Genomic DNA, 9557 nt, shown 5'->3' with positions numbered 1-9557 from the left:
TTTACTCCTCTTTCGAGATCCACAGAATTTTGTTTTCACAAAACGGATGTAAACAAAGATATGTCACGTTGGACAGACAACTCTCTTCTTTCTGCATTAAAAAAAAAACATTGTAACTAAGAAATACAAGATATGAATAGTAGCTTTAAAGAAGGTAAATAAATTGAACATGCACAATAAGAAATGGCAATATGGGATTTACATGTAAATCCAATCAAACTCAATGAACCTATAGAATGAGTACAGTTAGTGAACAAAATACGAGAGTTAAATGGCAGAAAATCCATTCTGGAGACATGATGTCTCTTTATCTGACATGTTTATCTTTTCACTGGTCTATCAACACATCTTATATGACTTCAAAGGCAGCAGCTTTTAAGAAAGAGAGGCTATTATGTTCCGCTTGATCGTAATGAACAGATTATTTGTGCAAATAGCAGTTTTGCTCTGTCTGTGTCTGTCCGTGAATCTGCTTTTTGTTTTTCCTACAAAGACACCGAGATTCAATGTGATTGAACTGCCAAATATCTGTCCTTTTTTGGAAATATTGCGGCGATGGCAACCACGACCACAGGGGATGTTGCCCACAGCTTTGTGAAGTCTTTGGTGATGGATGGCCTTGCAGTTTGCACCATCTTGTCCTCGGCCCTCTTCTGAAAATGTCTATACATTCAATACACATTTTCAGAAGCTTTTCTACATCCCCAAAATAGCCAGATACCTTTGAATGTGTTCTTCTGACTCTGAACAATGACATTTGACTAAGAAAATGCTTTGGCTTTGATTGAATACAAGTTGGACTGAAATGCGAGGAGCCCAGTTCTATCATGATTGCACATTAGCAACTCCTAAAACAATTGTTAGCCGTATAGGACGGGGTTCCAGTCCCCCAGTTAATCCATTATACATCCATCACCCAGTATACAAAAGCCACCTCCCGTGTGCTCTTTTTCCCTCCCTGTGCATCTCTCAATCCTGAGAAAAGGGGTCTGACGGCAGAAGCTCCTGCTATTAACAGAATTAACTCCAGCCAGGAGCACAGCTCAGGGAGAACATACCAATTCCATTATCTCAGCTGGACGGAAGCCATTCTCTCCCCGCCACTCGGCAGCCAAAGTGCTCCGAGCGCGGAGCCCACTGAACCCATTGGACAGAGATACAACATCCAGCGACTCTCCAATGCACTCTATCAAAACCTTTCTGCTTGAAATATTCATCCACCTTCTACTCTGGAAAACCACATTTCAATCTTTTCTCCCTTCCCAAAAAAAAGAAAAAAGTACAAATATTTAATCCATTTTTCCTTTTAGTGAGTGAATTAAGTGAACTACAGTGAACCCATATGTTATCTGGTACACTTTAGTTAGCGTGAATACCATTTTGAAAGGAAAAGACAAATGAAAAAAATGAAAAAACATAGGTTGAATAGATGTGTAATAGTGAGTAATTGAGGCTAATGTATACAGCTTAATGGCCTAAATACAAATGGAGCTGTAAAATGGATGAATGATGGATTTATGTAATATTCAATAGGAAGCCCCAGAATAGACAAATACAAAACCAACAAAATGGATAATGGCATTAAAGCTGCCAAAATGGCAGCTTAACATGGCTTAATGATCTAAAGGCGGGATGGAATTATCTGAAATTGATTGTCACTGTAGAAAAACACTCTTCTCCCAGGCCTTTGTGGACAATAATGCATCCAAACATTAAATGGGAACGCATTTAGAAAAATCAACAGTGAGGCCAAAGAGTCCGTTTCATGGTTTGCCAACCTAAAATGAAAGCATTATTATTATTTTTTTTAACCGTTTGTGATGAGTTAAAGTGAAAAACCTACTTCTGTAATCAAGCCATGTACATTACAAGTAATTAGCTACTGTAACTTCTACTTAATGTAGGCTCATGACCTTTGACTAACTAGTCAAGCTTTGTTAAAGTTAGGCTAATATGAAAGCAGTAAACCTAACCCAGTAACAATCTTTGTTGAAATGTCAGTCTACAGACTGACATTCAAAATTAGAAGGCAAATTCTCTGTCTATATATATATATATATATATATATAATGTCTTTTTTATATATATATATAGACAGGGTCTCAATTCTTGAGAAAGATAGTAATGGCCTACATTTTATGATCGTATATAAGACAATTGCAAGACATTTGTATTTTCTGGATCTCACATCCTTCGGCCATGGAATTGAACATTTCATGCCTTCTTAATCTCAGCACCAGCTTACTGCTCCGCTTGTTAGACTGCATGACCTGTTCTGAGAACACACACAACTCGCAGTGTAAAGGTCCACATGCACTTTCTGAGCAGCTACCTTATTTCAGGCAATTATTGTATTTTATTCAAATACGATAATAGATTGATAATAGATCATTGAAAGCAAAAGTCATCAAACCCCTGTTTCAGTGATGGTCATTGTCTCTTCATGGGGTCAAGTGACCCGCAGTTTTTTTAAGCTAAAATATAAACGAATACATAATTCACAAGTAATTAATTATGCAGCCCAATGCTGCAAATAGCTTGTTTGATAGATATCTAACATTAATTAGGTTATGTTAGCTATAGCAGTTCTCTGAAATAGTATGACGTACTGTATTGTTGTGTGCGCACACACACACACACACGCACACGCGCACGCGCGCACGCACACACACACACACACACACACACACACACACACACACACACACACACACACACACACACACACACACACACACACACACACACACACACACACACACACACACACACACACACACACACAGAGCTAGATAGCCTGTTCTACAGCGAGTGACGCCTTATAAAAACATTGTAATGATTGATTGATTGCCAATTGACAGAGAGGCATTAAATGACGTTTGTGACAGTTTTGACAATGTACACTGTATCTCTGCTAGCTCAGTGCCAAGGGTGTACTGTAATTCACACATTCCCCACGCATTCTTTACCTCTGTCTCATCCTACAACTACAGAGAGGAGACTGGCAATTAGTGGTCCTTTGTTTGACTGAGGTTACCTTGGCAGCTGGCAATGAAAGGGAGACGGAGAGAGGCTTTTCTCATCCACTGCTCGTACTCGTAAAAGGATTTTCTCATATTGTTCTTAAATGGGGTTTTTTTTGTGGCTTTCGCCTTTTTATTTAATATTGTTTATGGAGGGACAGACCGTAGGCTGACAGGAAATGGGGGAGAGAGATGGGGAGAAGACATGCAGTAAAGGCCGTCGGGATCGGGAGTGGAGCCCGCGGCACACTGCCAGACTGGATTACCAGCCAAGGTGCCTGGACCGCTGAGCCACGGCCCAGGCCCTCATATTGTTCTTATCCTGTTCCTACTTTTGCCCAATTCTTACTACTACTACCGCAATATTACAGTGGAGTGTCTGTACATTTGAGGGTGAGCTTTATTATTATTATTATTATTATTATTATTATGTTATTTTCCCTTAATACCAGAAATCTACCAGGAACATTGTCCCAATTTCCTTTTTTGTGTGAATGGACTTCAATATCATGACATCACCGATCTGAGGCTGGAACAAACGTTTGTTTCTCACTGTAGATGGCCGTGAATGACCTGTGTTGTTGAACTCTTGAATGTTGACATTCAGCGGTGAAACAAGAGGGACTAATGGAGCTTTTAGAATAAAACGGCTATGTTGGAGGACCTATATAAATTAATTTGCTAATGAAGTTATGATCTGTCCCGAGTGAAAGAGAGGATATGCAAGTTAAATATCACAGAATAAGTACTGCTCTTATGTGACGTAAAAGGTTAAAGCCTTTTCAGCCAGGAGGAAAAATGCTGTGCCCATGAATGTATTTATATTCTGGCTGTTATGCCTTTTTTAAGAGTCCCTACAGTACTGTTCGCGCTTCCAGCGCCTTGCCACTCCAGCGCACTTTCCCTGGTGGGGGTTCCTTGCACTGCTGAGCATGTAGAGCTCGTCTCAGAGCACTCTGCCCTCTGCCTGGGGAATGACACCCTCAGAAAACACCTACATGGAAATGCAATTAAAAGCCCCTTTCTCTGAATAGCACGGCCTGTTTGGGGGACAGTTGCAGGAAATGGACTGTGAATGCAACATGGTGCTGGATGGCCAGGGGACGAGCGGATGAGCATTCGTACCACCCACCCTCTCCAACCAACCAGCCAATCTACATCCATCATTGAGGCGCTTGCTCTTCATCTAGCAGTTTTTTAACTGAGGCAGCACTTATTTACATTGCACAGCATCTGCCCAGTTCTGGACCGTATACGCCGACAACGTTCCTTGTTTATTTCCTTGCTTATTTATTATATTCAAGACATGACGAATGAATACTCTCAATGTTAATTTTTTTTAAATATAAGGACGGACACAGCTTTTGACAGCTACGATATTAGATTATATATTTTATCATAATTCAAACCTGTGTACACACATCATACCCTAGATATAGTGACACGAAATAATAATTAATGATGAGATACTTCAGCTGTTTCTATTTTATTTTTAGATAAATATCAGTAGCTAAGAGGAAATGTCAACCAGTCCTGTTTCAGCTGCTGCCTGTTACTGTATGCCTCAGAGCACTTCAGCGTAGTATGACTTAATGATTAACTTCATAAGAACTTGGACACCCAGCTATTGCAAGCTGTACTGTAACCTATATAAGTTGATACATTTCTCAGTGCTTTTTTTGTGAAATGTGTCACTTGCTTGCTTGAGTGTGACATTTTCCTTTCCTTTCCTTTCCTTTCCTTTCCTTTCCTTTCCTTTCCTTTCCTTTCCTTTCCTTTCCTTTCCTTTCCTTTCCTTTCCTTTCCTTTCCTTTCCTTTCCTTTCCTTTCACCATTGTTCACTGCACAAACTGTGAGATCCACATGATTTGCCACACAAGGACTTTGCTTTGTCACTAATGGACATGGGTGCCCGCAGTGTAAGGTCTATTTTATCTCTTTGCTTTGCATTCGTAATATCACCTCGTTATAATGGTGTCCTGCAGATGTGACACAATTTTGGCCTGATGAAACAATGGGTTGAACTTTGAAGCCACATGCACTGCATGGGCAAGATGGCACATGTTCTTAAAGAGCAACTTGGTGTGTTCCTCTCTTTTTTCCCCCCTCTCTACACCATCTCTTCCCCGGGAATAGCCAATATACACGCTCAGAACACATAACGCACAACAACGCATGTGATCTTGTAGTTCTGCTATTTTGCTCAATGTTTGCACATTTTAGCCTATTGTTTGTGACACAACTAGAATAGGGGCGCTATAGGGTTAATGTGGTTAAGTTAATAATATAATTATCATGCAGGCCACTGGCGGTCTGTGGGTATCCTTCCAGACTTTGTACCAGATGGTACCAAGTCTGCCACTTGGTACCATCAATAGGACAAGTTCGGCTTGATGAGCTCTCTATGATTGTCAAGTGTCTAATCTACGCCATTGTCAGGCAGGCTTGTACACTGCTGCCTTTCTGACTTTGGTGCACAGTTAATTTAAAAGGGCCATAACCACCATGGCGTCATCCCTATTTTGGGCATGTCATTATAATTATATAGACAAAAATACAAATTATTTCAGTAGCAAAAGCTTTTTGGAAAATGTTGTCCTACAGTACATATAAAAGCCATTTTGTTTCCCTTCACAAAAGGATAGGTATTGTTGACTTTGTCTTTTATTGAATCCAAATTCCAATTAAATTACTGTGCTTTATTTATAACTGGGGTTACAAGAGGCAGGGGAGCTGAAAGCAATGAAAGCTTATAGGATTGCTTAAAAAAAAGACAATTAATCCTTAAGTCCTTGACTGTTTTTTTATGTAATTGGGGCTGTACCGAGACGTGATTTAAATTGATTGCAGGTTGCCAGACAGCTCTTTGACCAGATCATACCAACAGCAGAGTCAGGTGTAAACTGGCACCCTTTCGTCATGCTGCAGCCTGCAGGTAATGAGTCTGGAATTTGTGTTAAAGAACATTGGACCAAATAATGATGACACCTTTAACCTTACATTCAATTATTTACAGTCAATCTCCATTGACTGTATACATGTATAGGTAAGGTAAGTAAATGTTGCTTCCCAACAATAATAGGCTACTGCAACATATAAATACCACAACAGCTGTTTCCCAACAACCCTCCTCTGCCATATTCTATCTTATATCCCATCCAGCCCGGAACTATAGGGGTTTGTGGGAACCGTTTTCCCCGAAACACCCTGGAAAACAGATAGCGCACGTATGTGTAAGCATGAACCAAAGTCAAAAGCCTGCCATCATTGCACTTAATTCTATACTGCACTCAAAAGTATTGCACTTAGGAATATTGCACTCAAACGTATTGCACTTGCCCATATCATGACACAAACAATGAAAACACGTACACTCCATGCTATGTACAGGCTACAGCACTAAACATGTGTCTCTACAGGTGGAATGAAAGTTAAAGTGAAATTTATCAGAGTGTGAAAGTTGAATCGTTCTCTAGTGGAATTCTGTGAATGTGCATTTCTTATTTACACCATGCACTCTTGTTCTTGTGAAGCACTTTTGTTATTATAGGAGAAATATTTATGATTGCTATTGGCCAAATGAGACGTATAGGCTACAGTAGTATACTACACACTAGTTAGTCTCTTGAGAGTGTTGGCTCAAACAATGTTCAAATGCTTCTGCCTAACAGTCTGTACATCTGAAGGCTCTGAAAATGAAACAAATGAATGAAGCAGATGTCCTGCCTCCCCTACTTCCATTTTGCCTTTGCAGTCACAGTCCTTCTGTAAATCAAAATATTCAAAGCCTATCTAGCTTTCTGCTAAGCAGCCAGGAATGGAAATTCAAAAATACATTTAAAACTTTTGTGAACGGAAATGACTGATGACAGCTTCCTGACGCAAGTTTTGTGAGGCGCAGAACACAGACATACATTCCCACAAGCAGCCAGTATAGTTGAGCTTCGCTACTGAAAACTGTATTGTGATTTATTTGTGTGGCAGTTTGTTCACAAACTCCACATGTTTTAGAGACTCACTATCGATAGCTAAAGATTGGACATCCATTAAATGTCTTCTGATCATATTTCTATGGGAATGTGCCAAATACACGCATTACATTCACATTACATTCACACAAACCCCATAACACAGTACCCCAATAAACACATTCCCTGACAAACAATCAGCACAATAATAGAACAATAACGTGGCCGTGTCCCTAATCCTTCCTCAGCCAGTACGGGCCGGAACGCTACAATATTATTGTTATACGTGTATCTTCAACTCCTTGGCTTCAGATCAAGAAGTGCTACTTGCCGTGCTTCTCACGTGACCGAGGGCACATTATGTTATACCTCCTGCGGTGAGTGTGTGGGTGACACATGCACATGCGGTGCTACTGTAAGTATACTGTACCTCTTTGGCCTTGTAGTGCTGGCCCTGTGGTGAACAACCCCCATCTCCTGGCCTACTGAACCTCTTCTCTTCACAATAGCAGTGTAATATTGTTTTAATTGAGCGGTTTTTAACCATTGGCCACTAACCATTGTGTACAAAATAAATTATTCTGAATTCTCTGTCATTTTAATAACGGTACTTATCCCTTGCTGTATTCTCGTTGCTCTATTCTTGAGAACACCCCAGCTGCCTTTTTTCGTGCAAACCTGGTGTACTCATTTTTGAGCGGTGTCTAACTACTCCAATGAACAGCTATGTGTGTCCATATGTATATTTGAGTATGGATGTGTGTCTGTCCGTATGTCTATTTGAGTACGGAATACGGATGTGTGTGTCCATATGTCTATTTGAGTACAGACAGATGCAATATCATTGGGTGACCTAGAGTGGCACTGTTGCAACACTCAGTTCCCACGGTGTGATTTTTAAACTATAAATTATTGTTACAAACATAAGGTAAACGGTTGCTTGCGTTCTTTGTCACTGTTGTAAAGTGCTACCCATATCTGAAATAGTTATTAAATAAATGTCACAAATAACTGTACAACACCTGCTAAATAGACTGCCTCTTTATAGAGATAATGTTGCACCATTAGTACATGTAAAAGCTTAGGCTATGTACTAACAGGCTGTACTCAAAGTGGGAGATAATGTTCTTTTTGTTTGTTTGTTTGTTTGTTTGTCCAGAGCTAATCCGGGGATACTCTCTCAAACTGCCTAACCAATCTGTGCCACATTTCATTTGCCCACATCCATTTTCTTTCACATGTTTTGTTCACATTTTTATTTTGTATTAATTAACTTAAATGTTATAATTGATTGAAGCTAGTGGCGGTGGGATTGGCCTGAAACCCAGCGTTCCCAAATATGAAGTCTTTCATAGTGATATGTTACAGGTCGGTTTCTTGACATCACCCAGCCCTGGGTAGGCAACCTGGCATGGCAGAGATATTGCTCCACTGAACAAGCACACATTCTAGTTTATGCTTCGTCTTGCAAGTTGTTGTCGGTGAGCGACGCGGTCGTACAACAAAGTATGAATTAGTCCTATAGGCTGCAGGGTTTCTGGTGTGCTGCATGTTGATTTAATTAATACAAAATGTAGACCTGTCTGTCTCACAGGGGATCACCTGAGCTTCACCCAGATGATTGCTGCTGCATAGTTAGGGGTTAAGGGTCTTGCTCAGGGAAACCTCAACACATTGCTGGCTTTGTTTCCCAGGCAGCCTCTCTACCCAATTTAATTGAATATTACAGATTCCTATGCAATTTTGGAACGTGAATGGACACACTGTACAATCAGCCCAAAATTGTCACTTGACAATGTTTACTTCTTCCTTATTTTGGAAGTCAGCTGGAGGTGCCAAATTACAAAGTCCGTTATCGTACAGATTTCATTAAAAAACGTATGTTAACCACATTATCCCTTTATTTTGCCTGTGGCAATCTTTGTTATAGATGCATACATACATAATAAACATGATGTTGGAGTGTGTTTTGTGTATTTCTGTTTTGAATATTAATATATGATTTCAGTGATTGACATCATCGTACAGGATGTCAGCAAAGATTGTTAATTTAGGGAGATAGTCCATCCCGATTGGAGCCACTAGAGATGACATGTGGTACACATATCCTACAAATGGTCTCCTAAGTGGGCGCCGGTGTCAGGCAGCAAATCTCGCGAAAGTCCTATGGTTACTGGTGCTAGATCCCATGAGAGTGTGTTGCTAACTTGCTGGGACAGAGAAATGTCAATAATAAAGTAGATTTTCTCTTGCATGATTTGTTTCTCTGAAAAAAAGCCATTTTAGTATGAAAATCTTGGGAATATTGTGACATTTGACGATCGGGTCCAATATTTAGTTCAGTGATGGAGCTAAAGAATGGTTCAGAAGCTGCGTTCACGTTCATTCTTCCATTGGAATGAATAGACTCAAATCTGCTTCCGTCTCCTAAAAAAAGCGTCCACCCACTTCACAGTTCACACAGAATGATACGGGAAGTGAAGAACTGACATTCTGTACGATGACAAATCGCCAAAGTAGTCATGTTCAAAAATATCAAAATAGTAAAAACACAAAACACACTCGG

The sequence above is a fragment of the Protomyctophum parallelum genome, assembly GCF_964188405.1.
Source record: "Protomyctophum parallelum genome assembly, chromosome: 1".
In the NCBI taxonomy this organism is placed as follows: Eukaryota; Metazoa; Chordata; class Actinopteri; order Myctophiformes; family Myctophidae; genus Protomyctophum; species Protomyctophum parallelum.
Note: the sequence above shows the minus strand (reverse complement) of the source record.